Here is a 16128-nt window from a genome sequence, read left to right as displayed (position 1 = left end):
ATTTCCCCGGCGCATTCTATTGGAAAGTTACAGTTTAGACTTAACCAATGTATTATTTTGTTTTTCAGAGATGATGTAGTTTCACTCTGTTCTTGTTTGAGTGTTGGTACGTTTACCAATACGATTACGTAGGCTCCACATTCAGGGGGGAGGGTAATGCGTTTAGGGATCTGTCGTGACCTGTAAGGTTGTTCATACGGTATCTTTGGCTGTTGAATGTTTGCAGCCATGTGATTAGATTGCGTAGATACCTGTGATCCTTGTTGGGGTGGTACATGGGAATTTGCTAGCTGGTTAGTTGGTTGGATGTTCGTATTAGGGGTAGCAGACATGCTGTTGGATGTTGGAGGTTTATTTGCAGCTATTAAATTATTGCTAGGGGGGTTCTGTTTCGGGACAGTTGCTGAAGTAAGGTTCGGTTTTGGTTGGGAGATATTTGCTTTACTACTATTTGTTTTAGAATTTCGGGGTGCTATAGTGTTTTGAGGCACAGTAGGTACGAGTTTAGTGTTTAGGGATATTAGTTCTCCAATTTGTTTTTCCAGTCGAGCAAGTCTAGTTTCGACTGGTGACAGGTAAATACTGAGAAGGTCCCCTATTCGCTCAATCAGGTGATCGCTGCCTATGGTGGTTTCTTGCTTGTCCCTATGTTCCTCTCCTACATTTGTATGTGAGATCCCTGAGGGTTGATGTGTTTGATTGGATGTCTTCTTTCTTTTCTGCTGTCTCCCACGATGATTATTCTTTTGAGGCCCAGGGGCAGCCAGAGTCAGTTGGTTAGTTGATTTCGGAATTGCTCCCCCTTGTGTATGAGTTAAGTCATTTACTTGTGTATCGTCCACAATTTCAGGTGTTAAAGCCACATTAAGCGCTGGGGATCTCTCTAGGTCTGTGCTTAAGTCACAATTGGTAGAGGTGTCTGACACAGAAAGATCAACCTCATTTGTCAGTATGCAGGGATTATTTTGAGTTTCCTGGATGGTTACTGAGTTGGTTGTGTTAGGTTTGCCAGGAGTTGTAGCAAATTTGATGTTTCCAAGAGAGGAGCGTTTGGCGATACTCAGATCTTGTGATACTCTTCGCTGTAGAAGTGAGATGCTAAGGTCAATGGCGTCATGTGTTCTGGTTATGAAGCTGTCTATTGGCCCTAGAACAGCCGCTGCTCCCGCAGCTGTCTTACTTCTGCTGCCTCTCGTGGTCATATTGTAAGTTGTTAAGTTGTAACAGTTAGGTATAATTACCTGTGGATCTCAAATGACAGACAGTGAATGTCTACTGATATTCCCAAGATGTACAGTAGGACGAGGTAGGTAATAACAAAAGATATAAAGAAAAATCAATATCCTACTTGTTTGGGTGGCTTAGATGTTAAGGGGTGGGACCCAACCCGACCTCTACGTCCTCGGACGGCCACAGACGGCCCGCCCTTTGTCCGGGCTTCGTCCGGGCGTCCCGCTCGCGTCCCGCGTTGCGGGCTTGCCCCTGTTTTGTAGCGCCGCCTGGCGCTTGTAGATGATGCGCTCCTCTGCGCGCTGTCACGGCCCCCTGGGAAGGCGAGTTTCTCTCTACTGCTGCCGCTGATGGATTTGCAGTGCGGCAGCAGGAGGACTCAGCCTGGATGCAGCAGCAGGGCGGACGTTTCGACGAGGGTGCTCTGGTCACTGGGCGGCAAGTCTCTGGGGGCTTTGGGTTTGAAAACTCTCCGTTCCGTTTTTTTTAGTGCAAAGTGCTATGGGATCTTTTATGCTCCTAGGATTAATCTTCCTTTTGAGTTATTCCTGCGTCCTGATTCAATCATTGAAGATACTTCAAAAGGCTCTATAGTAAATGTTACTGTGCTCAAGATACTCTAATAGTTCTAAAAATATCCCTACTAGGGCCAGATCGAACAATGTTATTTATGCCAAAGTGACATCCAGAGGATAGCATCATTGAGATCCAGGGTGTCACTGGACAGTCTGAAGACCCATCTCTGTTCACATTTGAATAGGTAGGAAGTGACGTCTGTAACATGTGGTCGAATAAAAGGTTTTTCTAGCACTATCCACCCAAAGGGATATATGATGATAGCACGCAGACTTTTACCACGCATTCCACTACCACGCATTTTTTACAACGCGATACCTTTACAACGCATAGTGCTTTAGGTGCTGGATAGTGAATAGTTTAATTTACTATTCCAACACCAGTCCCCGTTGACACTAGGGAAGGTTATTGGATAGTAAATTTACCTATTCACTAGCCTTTCCCTATGTCAGTTTGCGTCAAAGCGCTATGCGTTGTAATGGTATGCGTTGTAACAGATGCGTGGTAATGGTAGTGCGTTGTAAAAAATGCGTGCTAAAGGTTGTATACCCACCCAAAGTCTTCAGGTGTGTGCTCTTTCTCAACAAAGTGTTTGGTTAACTTTGTTATTGTTTTCTTGCACCAAAAGGTGCTCTAATGTTCCATCATGCGGAGTTTGACCTTGCATGTGGTCATCCCTACGTAACAATATTCACAAGCACAGGTAATCAGATAAATAAGATTCTCGCGGTTGCAGTTTGTGAAACCTTTTTGTGTCCATGATTTCGAACTTCCAATGTCAACTGTTTTAGATGGTTTAGTCTTTTTTTTTTTGTGTTCCCCTCACAGTTGTATCTGGCAGCACTGTCTGCTCTATTCACAGCGGGAATGTAGAGAGGATGGCCGTTTCCCTCACGGCTGGTAAGTGGAAAATTGGCTGTTCCCCTCACAGGTGCAGTCTCTTTGTTCCTGGCGTTCCGTTGTAGTTCCTTAAGATTCTGCCATTGTTGTTGTGCCCGACCAAGGGCTGCCTTGATTTAGCTGCTGCTGACCCCGCCCCCACTGCTGTTTGGGCGTCGGTGGGGATGCAATAGGTTGCAGCAGATAGGAGTAGCAAATAGCAGGTAGCAGGAAGGTAGAAGGTAGAAGAAAATGAGCAGTGTGCGGTGACCTTCCTGCCTTCTGCTTCTCAGTCCAGGTCTAATCCGGGCTCTCCCAAGCTTTCATAAAGTACATGAACAGCTTTTTTTTTTATTTTTCTAAACACTTCAGATGAAGAACACTTGTACTGCTAACTAACTGACTGAATGGGCTAATGTGTGCAGTACTACTCAGAGTGGAGATCCAGGCCCTCATATTTATAAACAGATTTTGTTGCCAAACACCTCAGATCAGGCACACACTCTAATGCTAAATGCTAATCTTCGGAAGATTTAATTCTTGCAGCACTAGACAGAGGGGAGCTGCAGGGCTTCAGCTATGGCACTCTCCTCAGCTTCCTCCAATGATTGCCTCACCCATCACCCATTGTCACCACCAACCTCAGCGACCATAGGAGCGAGAGGACCAAGCCAGTTCTGGCTCAAAACTCAGCAGATTTCCTGCGGCTTTTCCAGATGGGGCAGCGTTTCTCAGCATTTCTCAGTGCTCACGACTGCACAAAGCCTGCTCTGCCTGCTCGCTCCTCGCAAACAAGCTCGGCTGACCTCAAAATGTGGACTGGACGATCAAGGGCAAACAAACCAGCAGCACGAGTGTTAACTAACAATTCTGTTAGTCCATGACTCACACTCTTCTTTCATGTCTTGACACTAACTTATTGGTGGGTGGGGATTGTAATCAGGTCATGGATCCCTTTACGGATAGAAAATCTACTGCTAGATATATCCCCAACAAAATGCAAAAAACCTTTATGAATATGATTTGCACAAGGGGTTTGGTGGACGCTTGGAGGATATTTCATCTGGACACCTTAGAACACACTTTCCCCCGACCCATAAATCTTCACCCACAATAGATTATATTTTTTTAAATCCTCTTCTACTTCCTAATCTAACTAATGCTAACATTGGGTCTACTCTTATTTCTGATCATGCCCCATTCTGATTAATTTAGATCTTCCTTCCGAGCCTTCTAAGCCTCGCAGATTGCTTTTGAACAATTATTGACTTAAAGATCTCTCTTTTTTGGAGTATTTCAAAGAGTTTTTGTCGGACTTCTTCCTCAGGAATGTTACTCCCGACATCCCTATCCACACTATTTGGGATGCCTTTAAGGCTACAACCAGAGGTTTGATTATTGATTATGTTGCTGCTAAAAAGAAACAATGTATCAGAGACTCAGATTCCTTCTTAGCCTCCATTAAGCAACTGGAGCATGCCTATTTTTCTTCTAACACCGAGAATACATTTAAGAAACTAGTCCAAGCGAAATTGTGAATTAATAGAAAATCGATGGAAGATGCTTCTGGAGTCCTACTTAAAGTTATAGGACCATATCCAGAGGGACCGTTTGCCGGGCTTTCCTAAGATCTCTTTGAGCCGTTGAACACTCAGCGTTGAACCATCTGATTTCAGGGAGAACCCGCTTACTAATTGTCCTATTTAACCCGTTTGCTGCTTTGAACGTTCAGCGCCAGTGCTGAACATTCAAAGAAACGGGTGCGGCCGCGTTGGCCGAGGACTTGCGCAGCACCAGGGAGGTAGCTCGCGCGACGTCCAAAGGCCGACGGCAGCAGCGAAGGGGATAAGTTTCAAAAGACTGTATTACCATGTCCGAGGGGGAATCAAACGTTAGGCAAATCATAAAACTACTTTGATTTTCTTTTAAAATGGTCTCCTTAAACTGCTTTGAGGCTTCCAAGCTCCATTTCAGCTTTCCCCTTGATTACGGTTGTACTTTATAGGGCATTCATCCCCTCTAGCTTTCTGTGCTGTAATATACATGGATAAGGTAAGAGGATTATGATCGCTAGCAGAATGTGGTTCAACAGAGAAACTATATACGAACCATGTGTGTTTACTGGATATTAGCAAAAAATCTATTGTACTCGTACTATCTCCCCCATGATAGGTTTGAAACTGCGCAGAGGGATTACTAACTAAAGTATTCATCATACAAAGATCATTGACCAAAATTATGTTATTCAGTGTGTCGCCCTGTGGTGTATGTTTAAAATGTGACACAAGTTGATTTTCTACATCCACTACCCCACACACTTTGTGTGAGCTATATGGACAAACAGTGTAGTTGAAGTCTCCCACCCAGATTGAACACAAAGGTTGGTGTTCTGAGGCCAAGTTATCGATCTCCTCTTTTAATGTGTTAATACCCTCAGTAATATTGGGGTCAAAAATATTATAATACCAATTGATTAGTAAAATTGTCACATCAATAAAAATAAAAATAAGCTAATACTATTGGGAATCTATTATCCTCTCTGTCCTAATTGTGTCATACATAAGTGAGATAAAAATCACTAAGCCTCTCTTAGCCCTCCCTGCTGGGGATGGATTTGCTTGTTTATTTAACAAACGGTATCCATCAATAGTTACATTGACCCGACTCCAGGTTTCTTGGAGACAGAGAATATCAAAAGTCTTCATGTATTGCAACAGGCCTCATCTGTTAATTTTGAGGAGAAACCCCCTATGTTCCATGATATAAACCTTAGAGGTCATATAGTGGTATTCTGAACCCCAGGTATTTCATGGACAATATCAATATTATTAGAGCTCCTAGTCAAAGGCTCTTCTCCAGCAATGTTGTTAACATTTAAATCATCTATTTCAATATTAGAATCTATCCTTATATCAACTGCATTCTCAGAGTGCAGGTGCTAATGAGAATAAGAACTAGTGTCATGAGAATGTATAGTTAATGTGGCAGCTATACAACCTGATTCCTTTCAAACCATCTCTGGAACACCTACAGTAGTAGTAGCAATTTCCCCTGAATTATTTATGGCTGTGGTTAGTCAGTCTATGTTCGCAAGGTCACTCGAAGCCTCATAACGGTTAGGGTGAAACCAGGGAGGAGGAGGAAAATGTAATTGTGCCGCTACAGGTCTACCTTCTTCACCAGTATGCCAGCTAGCTCTCAATGGTTTGTAGTAGAATCCCAAGGGCAGAATAGTTATCCCCTCCATGCTTTCAAAGCAATTCTCCACCCTATTTATTATGGTCCTAACAAAACCTGGAGAACTAAAGGTCAAAACAATGCAATCCCTTGAAGAGATTTGTTAGATTTCCCCACCCATCCTATAGGACGGGCCATTTTGAATTCTGCAAATAGCAACCTATTGCTGATGCCTGTTCTAGCACTCAGGAAGTGAATGGATTTGTTCCTCAGGGTTGACCAGTGCTCCATAACTCCTAATGCTAATGTTTGAACATTGGACAGCACCGCAATATATGGTGTTGCTTCTGGGGGTAAGTGTAAATTAGAGCGTAAGGGACCAGGAGATCTTTGACCACAGTGTTGACTATTTGGGGCTCCTATATTTCGAGATCCTTCTACAGAGATATTAATTGCTTGATTGTTTCTTGTGCTATGTACTGTCTGATTTTGCCTGGTTATTGGCCCTTCTGCGTGATGTTGTATTTCAGTACCATTTGTGGATTGGTGTACAGCCCTTGAACAGGAGGAATCAACCTGGCTCGCTAATCCAGGGGCAGGTTGAGAATGCTGTGCCTCACCATCCTTGGCAACACCCCCATCCCTGGCAACACCCCCAGCCACATCTGATCCACCGGCTATAAGGGATACATGAGTATTAGGCAAAGATTTAACCAGACAATTTATCCGTTCCTCAATTTCAGTTAGGTTTTTTAAAGTAGGGTCTAAGTGAGCTAAAATCACATGTTCTCATTTTTTAATAAAAAGTCTTCCAACTCTCAAGTGGCTGGAGATTTCGTATGTACCGCATCATCCGGTGCTTGTCCTTGGTAGGCCCCTTGGTTGCAATCTATCTCAACATGTTTACTCCTAATACCCAGAGGTTTAGAAAAAGAGAGGGCCTGCTTGTTTGGCTTGTTTTGTTTGTTTGATGCGTGCCCCTTCCTTTTTTTGGGGGAGGTGAAATACTGGTCCCATGATTGTTTTTCTCTTTTTGTCCTCATGTGACCACATTTGGCCCCAATGGAATGTCAGATTTTTCCCCTTCACCCAGACCATAATGATTATCAAAACCCTCTGCCCTTTGCTTGTTGTGTAGCAAGTTAGATTGTGACAAATGGGTTACAGGGGATACAGGGGGGCAGATGAAGCCCATGTCACGGGACTGTGCGTTGTGAGAACTTTTGTGGGTCCAGGGACAATCTGCGTTCGGTCAACTGAATTTCATGTATAAGAGCCGACTTGGCCCTTAACAGGAAGGCATCCAGTGTCCCCATTACCCCTTGTCCATGTTTGGATCTGTTCATCCTGTTTGCCTAAACAGCCTTGTCGACACAGTGTAGTACAATATCAAATTTGGGCAAAGGAAGGTCGATTTCACAATACCTTATTGAAGAATATTAGATCCAGATGTTAAGAAGGGGCCCTGCCCTGCCTCGTCTGGGCGCAGACGGGCCGCCCTTGGCCCGCTGCGGGAGGACTGTGTAGGTTTAATCGCGCCTCCGGGTACTGGACGCAGTGTCAGGGGCGGGCGTCTTCTCAGGGCGGCTGGGAGGTGTAATTCCTCTTTCCAAAACAAAGAAAAGATGGCGGTCTGTGCACTACAGAGGTGCCATCTTAGTGTATGAACTTCTATTCCCACTCCCTACTCTATGACAAGAAATTCGAAAAAAGTTGAAAAAATATGCACCAATGATGCGGAGAACTAAATTTACAAATAAAGAAGTGAAACAGAACCACTCTTGGATATTTTCTTATCCCATCATTGCACATATATAAGTGTGCCCAGTGTCATCATCTGGGTATTACCAAACAACATCCCTCTATTTTTCCTTAGAGCATTAGGAAAAAAAGGAAGGTATAGGTGTATTCACTTGTGGGTGCTCACAAGAGGAAGGTGCAGAAAGGGAAACTATTCCAAGGTTTTTTTCAAAAGTTTTTAAGTTAAGAACAGTACATACAGTGGAACAACGGTGAGATAAAATAGGATTAACCCCAAGATACACAATCTAACCATTAGTTTGATGTATACTCATTTAAGTTTTCCCATTTAAAAACCAAAGTACAGGTGAAAGGAAAGACAGTTAGATATTAATCACTGTCTATGTGGTCAACATGTTTCAGCCTTGGGGATGATTCTCCCTGGCTTTCGTCAGGACCTCTAAAGATGTTCTGCCACTGCAAGAAAATACAGTGTATATCCTGTTTCAAATCCTCAAGACAAGCATGATGCTTAGTGGTATCTAAAAAGGAATTGAGAAAAATTTGTAAATAGACTCTGTATCATAAGGTTATTGCCAACGTATTGAATTAAGTTTCAAACAATGTGTGGTAAATAAACCCAATGCTTACCACTACTTGTCCAGGTCTGGATCTCACCTCACTCGAAACCAGTTAGAGTATCGATCAATGAGGCCCCGCACTACAAGGTAATCATAATTATTAGCTCAAACAGTCTAAAGTTGTTAAATCATTCAGACTATCGCAGCTATCAAATATCAGCTAGCTATGTTAACTTAAAAAACATTATCCGTCTAAAAACTCAAAACCTATCCTCCATTCAGAAGGGAAAGAAACGGCCTGCTATTAGAGAATCTCCGACAAAAGATATATTAATTCTATAGATGACATAAAACTATTTCCAATCATTATTTCTTTAATGTCCTTAAAAGTTAGCCACAACTCACAATAATTTGTATGCCCTTGACTTCATTTCATATTTTACGTACAAGTGGGCATATTAACTATCTCTAAGTAGGAAAATTCATTCTAGCAGTTCAGGTCAGAGCATAAAAAGAAGAAGAAAGAGAAAAAATGATTTCTTAAACAGGACCCTCTTTCAGTTCTAGCAATCACGCTAAGGTTTAAAACAGAACACAACTATTGTGTCTGAGACTCAGCAGTGAGAGCGGGCAGACACCAATCATATAGTGACACCAGAATTCGAAGCAGCAGCAGATCTACTCCCAAAAACGTACCTCTCCGTCGGTAGTAGGTACCTCTCGGGTAAGACTCTCGCTGGGGTGAAGGTAATCCAACAGAGAATCCAACCTGTTTAAATACAGGACCGCACAGGTGTTGAGGCTTTGTCGGACACCGCACGCAATATGATAACGTTGTGTTTAAAACTACAAACTGATTCCTAGGTTGATGGGATATGTAGTCTCTGCCATTTCCGCTATTCTCGATAACTTCATGTACAGTTTATCTAGACACTAGGTAAAACAATCACTCTTATAAAGGCACACAATATTTATGAAGATCCACAAATTCCACAGTTACGCTGCAAATACAAAAACAAATACGCAAATACCAAAATACTCGAAAAAGTGCCCCGAATGGAACTACGAAATCTCACAAGCCTGCTGGGATACGTAGTTCCAGACTGTCATGGACCAATTTGTTTACACGGTCAACCAGGATCGTGCAATGTTTCTGCCTGTCAAAAATAGGAATTGTGTTGTATAAAAAGGGCTAATATTTAATTATAACACAATACCCTAAAGAATTACATCCTGTTTTAGAACTACGATGATCCTGCAAGCCTGCTGGGATATGTAGTTTGAACATGTTCAAAGAGCGAAAAACTATATTAATCCATCATGTTGTGTGGGTCATGACGAGTTCCATAATGCCCAAACACATTTTGGTAGTGCATAAATACTATAGATCACTTCTATATAAGCAATTGAGGGCAAATAAAAGTTCATTTTAGATACCACTAAGCATCATGCCTGTCTTGAGGATTTGAAACAGGATATACATTGTATGTATTTATCCTATATTTTCTTGCGGTGGCAGAACATCTTTAGAGGTCCTGACGAAAGCCAGGGAGAATCATCCCCAAGGCTGAAACATGTTGACAACATAGACAGTGATTAATATCTAACTGCCTTTCCTTTCACCTGCACTTTGGTTTTAAATGGGAAAACTTAAATGAGTATACATCAAACTAATGCTTAGATTGTATATCTCTGGGTTTATCCTATTTAAACTCACCATCTTTTCACTATATGCACTGCTGTTCTTCACTGAAAACCTTTTGAAAAAACTTTGGAATACTTTCCCTATCTGCATCTTCCTCTTGTGAGCACCCACAAGTGGATACAATTATACCTTCGGTTTTTTCCTAATGCTCTAAGGAAAAATAGAGGGATGTTGTTTGGTAATACCCAGATGATGACACTGGGCACACTTATATATGTGCATTGATGGGATACCAAATATCCAAGAGTGGTTCTGGTTCACTTCTTTATTTTCAAATTTAGTTCTCTGCATCATGGTGTATTTTTTTCTCCACTTTTTCCACTTTCGTGATATAGAGTAGGGAGTGGGAATAGAAGTGAATACACTAAGATTGCACCTCTGTAGTGCACAGACCGCCATCTTTTCTTTGTTTTGAAAAGAGGAATTACATCTCCCAGGAGCCCTGAGAAGACGTCCGCCCCTGACACTGCGTCCCGCGCCCGGAGGCGCGATTAAACCTACACAGTCCTCCCGCAGTGGGCCAAGGGCGGCCCGTCTGTGTCCGGACGAGGCAGGGCAGGGTCCCTTATTAACATCTGGATCTAATATTCTTCAATAAGGTATTGTGAAATCGACCTTCCTTTGCCCAAATTTGATATTGTACTACACTGTGACGACAAGGTTGTTTAGGCTTACAGGATGAACAGATCCAAAGATCCAAACATGGACAAGGGGTAGTAGGGACACTGGATGCCTTCCTGTTAAGGGCCAAGTCGGCTCTTATACATAAAATTCAGTTGACCGAACGCAAATTGTCCCTGGACCCACAAAATCTCTCACAACGCACAGTCCTGTGACATTGGCTTCATCTGTCCCCCTGTATCCCCTGTAACCCATTTTTCACGATCTAACTTGCTACACCACAAGCATAGGGCATACAGTCTCCGGGTTTTGATAATCATTATGGTCTGGGTGAAGGGGAAAAATCTGACACTCCATTGGGGCCAAATGTGGTCCCATGAGGACAAAAAGTGAAAAACAATCAAGGGAACAGTATTTCACCTCCCCCCCAAAAATAGGAAGGGGCACGCATCAAAGAAACAAAACAAGCCAAACAAGCATGCCCTCTCTTTTTCTACACCGCTGGTCATTTGGAGTAAACATGTTGAGATAGATTGCAACCAAGGGGCCTACCAAGGACAAGCACCAGATGATGCGGTACATACGAAATCTCCAGCCACTTGAGAGTTGGAAGACTTTATATTAAAAAAATAAGAACATGTAATTTTAGCTAACTTAGACCCTATTTTAAAAAACTTAACTGAAATTGAGTAACGGATACAGTGTCTGGTGAAATCTTTGCCATATACTCATGTATCCCTTGGAGCCAGTGGATCAGATGTGGCTCGGGGTGTTGCCAGGGATGGGGGTGTTGCCAAGGATGGTGAGGCACAGCATTCTGAACCTGCCCCTGGATTGGCGAGCCAGGTTGATTCCTCCTGTTCAAGGGCTGTACACCAATCCACAAACGGTACTGATATACGACATCACCCAGAAGGGCCAATAACCAGGCAATATCAGACAGTACATAGCACAAGAAACAATCAAGCAATTAAGGCTGGTAATATCTCTGTAGAAAGATCTCGAAATACAGGAGCCCCAAATAGTCAAAGATCTCCTTGTCCCTTGCACTCTAATTTACACTTACCCCGAGAAGCAACACCATATATTGTGGTGTTGGCCAATATTCCAACATTAGCATTAGGAGTTATGGAGCACTAATCAACCCTGAGGAACAAATCCATTCACTTCCTGAGTGCTAGAACAGGCATCAGCAACAGGTTGGTATTTGCAGAATTCAAAATGGCCCGTCCTATAGGATGGGTGGGGTGATCTAACAAATCTCTTCAGGGGATTGCATTGTTTTGACCTTTAGTTCTCCAGGTTTTGTTAGGACCATAATAAATAGGGTGGAGAATTGCTTTGAAAGCATGGAGGGAATAACGATTCTGCCCTTGGGATTCTTCTACCAACCATTGAGAGCTAGCTGGCATACTGTTGAAGAAGGTAGACCTGTAGCGGCACAATTACATTTTCCTCCTCCTCCCTGGTTTCACCCTAACCGTTATGAGGCTTTGAGTGACCTTGCGAACAAAGACTGACTAACCACAGCCATAAATAATTCAGGGGAAATTGCTATTACTGTAGCTGTTCCAGAGATGGTTTGAAAGGAATCAGGTTGTATAGCTGCCACATTAACTAAAAAGTCTCATGACGCTAGTTCTTATTCTCATCAGCACCTGAACTCTGACAATGCAGTTGATATAAGGATAGATTTTAATATTGAAATAGATGATTTAAATGTTAATAACATTGCTGGAGAAGAGCCTTTGACTAGGAGCTCTAATAATAATGATATTGTCCATAAAATACCTGGGGTTCAGAATATCACTATATGTTCTCTAAGGCTTATATTATGAAACATCGCGGGTATCTCCTCAAAATTAACAGATGAGGCCTGTTGCAATACATGAAGTCTTTTGATATTCTCTGTCTCCAAGAAACCTGGAGTCGGGTCGATATAACTATTGATGGATACCGTTCGTTAAATAAACAAGCAAATCCATCCCCAGCAGGGATGGCTAAGAGAGATGTCGTGATTTTTACCTAACTTATGTATGACTCTATTAGGACAGAGAGGATAATAGATTTGCAATGGTATTAGCTAATTTTAATTTTTTATTTATTTGATGTGACAATTTTACCAATCAATTGGTATTACAATATTATTGACCCTAATATTACTGAGGTTATTAACACATTAAAAGAGGAGATCGATAAAGTGGCCTCAGAACACCAACCTTTGTGTTTAATCTGGGTGGGGAACTTCAACTACACTATTTGTCCATATAGCTCACACAAAGTGTGTGGGGTAGTGGATGTAGAAAACCAACTTGTGTCGCATTTTAAACATACACCACAGGGTGACGCACTGAATACCATCATTTTGGTGAATGATCTTTGTATGATGAAGTAATCCCTCTGCGCAGTTTCCAACCTATCAGTGGGGAGATAGTGTGAGTACAATAGATTTTTTGCTAATATCCAGTAAACACACATGGTTCGTAGATAGTTTCTCTGTTGAACCACACCCTGCTAGCAATCATAATCCTCTTACCTTATCCATGTATGTTACAGCACAGAAAGCTAGAGGCGATGAACGTCCGATAAAGTACAACCGTAATCAAGGGGCAAAGCTGAAATGGAGCTCGGTAGACTCAAAGCACTTTAACGAGACCATTTTAAAAGAAAATCAAAGTAATTTTTTGATTTGCCTAACCTTTGATTCCCCCTCGGACATGGGAATACAGTCTTTTGAATCAATTTGTGCAAATGTGGCCAAAAACTTAAGTAGGACAATTAGTAAGCGGGTTCTACCTGAAATCAGATGGACCAACGCTGAGTGTTCATAGGCGCAAAGAGATCTTAGGAAAGCCCTGCAAGCGGTCTCTCGGGATATGGTCCTATAACTTTAAGTAGGACTCCAGAAGCATCTTCCGTCGATTTTCTATTAATACACTATTTCGCTTGGACTAGTTTCTTAAATGTATCCTCAGTGTTAGAAGAAAAATAGGCATGCTCCGCTTAATGGAGGCTAAGAAGGAATCTGAGTCTCTGATACATTGTTTCTTTTTAGCAGCAACATAATCAATAATGAAACCTCTGGTTGTAGCCTTAAAGGCATCCCAAATAGTGTGGATAGGGATGTCGGGAGTAAGATTCCTGAGGAAGAAGTCCGACAAAAACTCTTTGAAATGCTCCATAAAAATTAGATCTTTAAGTAAAAAATTGTTAAAAAGCCATCTGCGAGGCTTAGAAGGCTCGGAAGGAAGATCTAAATTAATCAGAATGGGGTCATGATCAGAAATAAGAATAGACCCAATGTAAGCATTAGTTAGAATAGGAATGAGGACTTAAAAAAATATAATCTATTGTGGGTGAAGATTTATCGGTAGGGGGGAAAAGTGTCTTCTAAGGTGTCCGGTGAAATATCCTCCAAGCATCCACCAAACCCCTCGAGCAAATCATATTCAGAAACACCTCAGATTAGGCACCTCAGATTAGGCACACACTCTAATGCTAATCTTCGGAAGGTTTAATTCTTGCAGCACTAGACAAAGGAGAGCTGCAGGGCCTCAGCTGTGGCACTCTCCCCAGATTCCTCCATGGATTACCTCACCCATCACCCGTTGTCACCACCAACCTCAGCGACCTTAGGATCGAGGGGACCAAGCGGGGACCAAGCTAGTCCCAGCTCACAACTCAGCAGCTTTCCTGCGGCTTTTCCAGCTGGGGCGGCATTTCTCTGCATTTCTCAGCCCTCACGACTGCACACAGCCTGCTCTGTCTGTTCGCTCACCGCACACAAGCACGGCTGACCTCAAAACGTGGGCTGGACGATCAAGGGCAAACAAACCAGCAGCACGAGTGATAACTAACAAATCTGGCAATCCATGACTCACACTCTTCATTCATGTCTTGATACTAATTTATTGGTGGGTGGGGATTGTAATCAGGTCATGGATCCCTTTACGGATAGAAAATCTACTGCTAGATATATCCCCAACAAAATGCATAAAACCTTTATGAATACGATTCGTTCGAGGGGTTTGGTGGATGCTTGGAGGATATTTCACCCGGACACCTTAGAACACACTTTTTTCCCCCCACTCATAAATCTTCACCCACAATAGATTATATTTTTTTAAATCCTCTTCTCCTTCCTAATCTAACTAATGCTAACATTGGGTCTATTCTTATTTCTGATCATGCCCCCATTCTGATTAATTTAGATCTTCCTTCCGAGCCTTCTAAGCCTCGCAGATGGCTTTTTAACAATTATTTACTTAAAGATCTCACTTTTCGGAGCGTTTTAAAGAGTTTGTGTCAGGCTTCTTCCTCAGGAATGTTACTCCTAACATCCCTATCCACACTATTTGGGATGCCTTTAAGGCTACAGACAGAGGTTTCATTATTGATTATGTTGCTGCTAAAAAGAAACAATGTATCAGAGACTCAGTTTCCTTCTTAGCCTCCATTAAGCAACTGGAGCATGCCTATTTTTCTTCTAACACTGAGGATACATTTAAGAAACTAGTCCAAGCGAAATTGTGAATTAATAGAAAATCGAGGGAAGATGCTTCTGGAGTCCTACTTAAAGCAGTTTGCTGCAACAAAGCTGGCAAACTGCTTGTGAACTTCCTGAAGGTAAAATCTCAAACATCTGAAATAACTAATATTATAGATGATGATGGTGTTAACCATTTTAAAGATGAGGACATCTTAAAATGTTTTACGGGTTTCTATAAGACTTTATACACTCCTGAATCTTCTCCTTCTGACACGGCCCTGGATTCTTTTTTTGAAGCACTATCTCCTCGTTCTTTCCCCTCTCCTGATTGCTCTGTATTAGAAAAAGACTTATCCCTCTCTGAAATCAAGTCAGCTAAAGAGAAAGCCCCTGGCCCGGATGGTTTTACGGCAAAGTTTTATTCTTGCTTTTCTCAAATTCTCCTCCCTCACCTCTTATCTTTATTCCAATACTTTATTTCTCCTAAGGAGGCCTGTGGCCCCTTTCTTGAAGCCATGATATGTTTAATTCCAAAAAGGACAAAGATCCTTTTTCTTGTGCTAATTATCGTCCTATTTCTTTATTTAATTTAATTTGCATGATTTTTGCTCATGTTCTTGATCTTCGTATTAATAAAGTTATTCCTGACATGATTGGTTACGAGCAGACAGGGTTTGTTAAATGTAGAACAAAGCACAAAGGACTTGGGAGTAGCCACCCCTCTGTCCTGCCCCTCCCATAGGAGGGAACCCTGAATCTGTTCTACCCTTTCCAGTGGGTATAAAAGGGTATACCTGGCTATAGGACTTTACATTTTACCTGGACAAGATTCTACAAAGAAGAAACCAAGTATTTTGACTGTCTGCATAATGCTGGATGACTCTCTGCACCACTGGACGACTGAAGAATCTCCTTTGGAGTAAAGGAGTTACTCCCCTGCAAAGCAGGCACCTGAACTGCAACTGACCAGTTTGCATCTCCCGATCTTCTAAGGACTCCAAAGATATCTGCAACACAGGAGGTGGGTCCCTGAAGGTCTTTGAGGTCGATCTGCCCTACCAGCAAAGCTGAGGCCTCGTGGGTACCGTGTGACCCCTACAACTGTGCACTGTGTACTTTTGCTAAGGCAC

At 42.3% G+C, this 16128-nt stretch overlaps 1 protein-coding gene across 1 annotated transcript in view; it reads left to right on the top strand.

Annotated features, from left to right (window-relative positions):
- The window catches only part of LOC147709813 (NACHT, LRR and PYD domains-containing protein 3-like), a 453703-nt gene that overhangs the window by 110946 nt on the left and 326629 nt on the right, over positions 1-16128 (top strand). The gene's annotated exons all lie outside the window — the stretch shown is intronic.

This window comes from Lissotriton vulgaris, chromosome 6 (genome assembly GCF_964263255.1).
Source record: "Lissotriton vulgaris chromosome 6, aLisVul1.2, whole genome shotgun sequence".
Taxonomy (NCBI): domain Eukaryota; kingdom Metazoa; phylum Chordata; class Amphibia; order Caudata; family Salamandridae; genus Lissotriton; species Lissotriton vulgaris.
The sequence above is the reverse complement of the archived record's forward strand: the minus strand, read 5'-3'. Positions and strand labels throughout refer to the sequence as shown.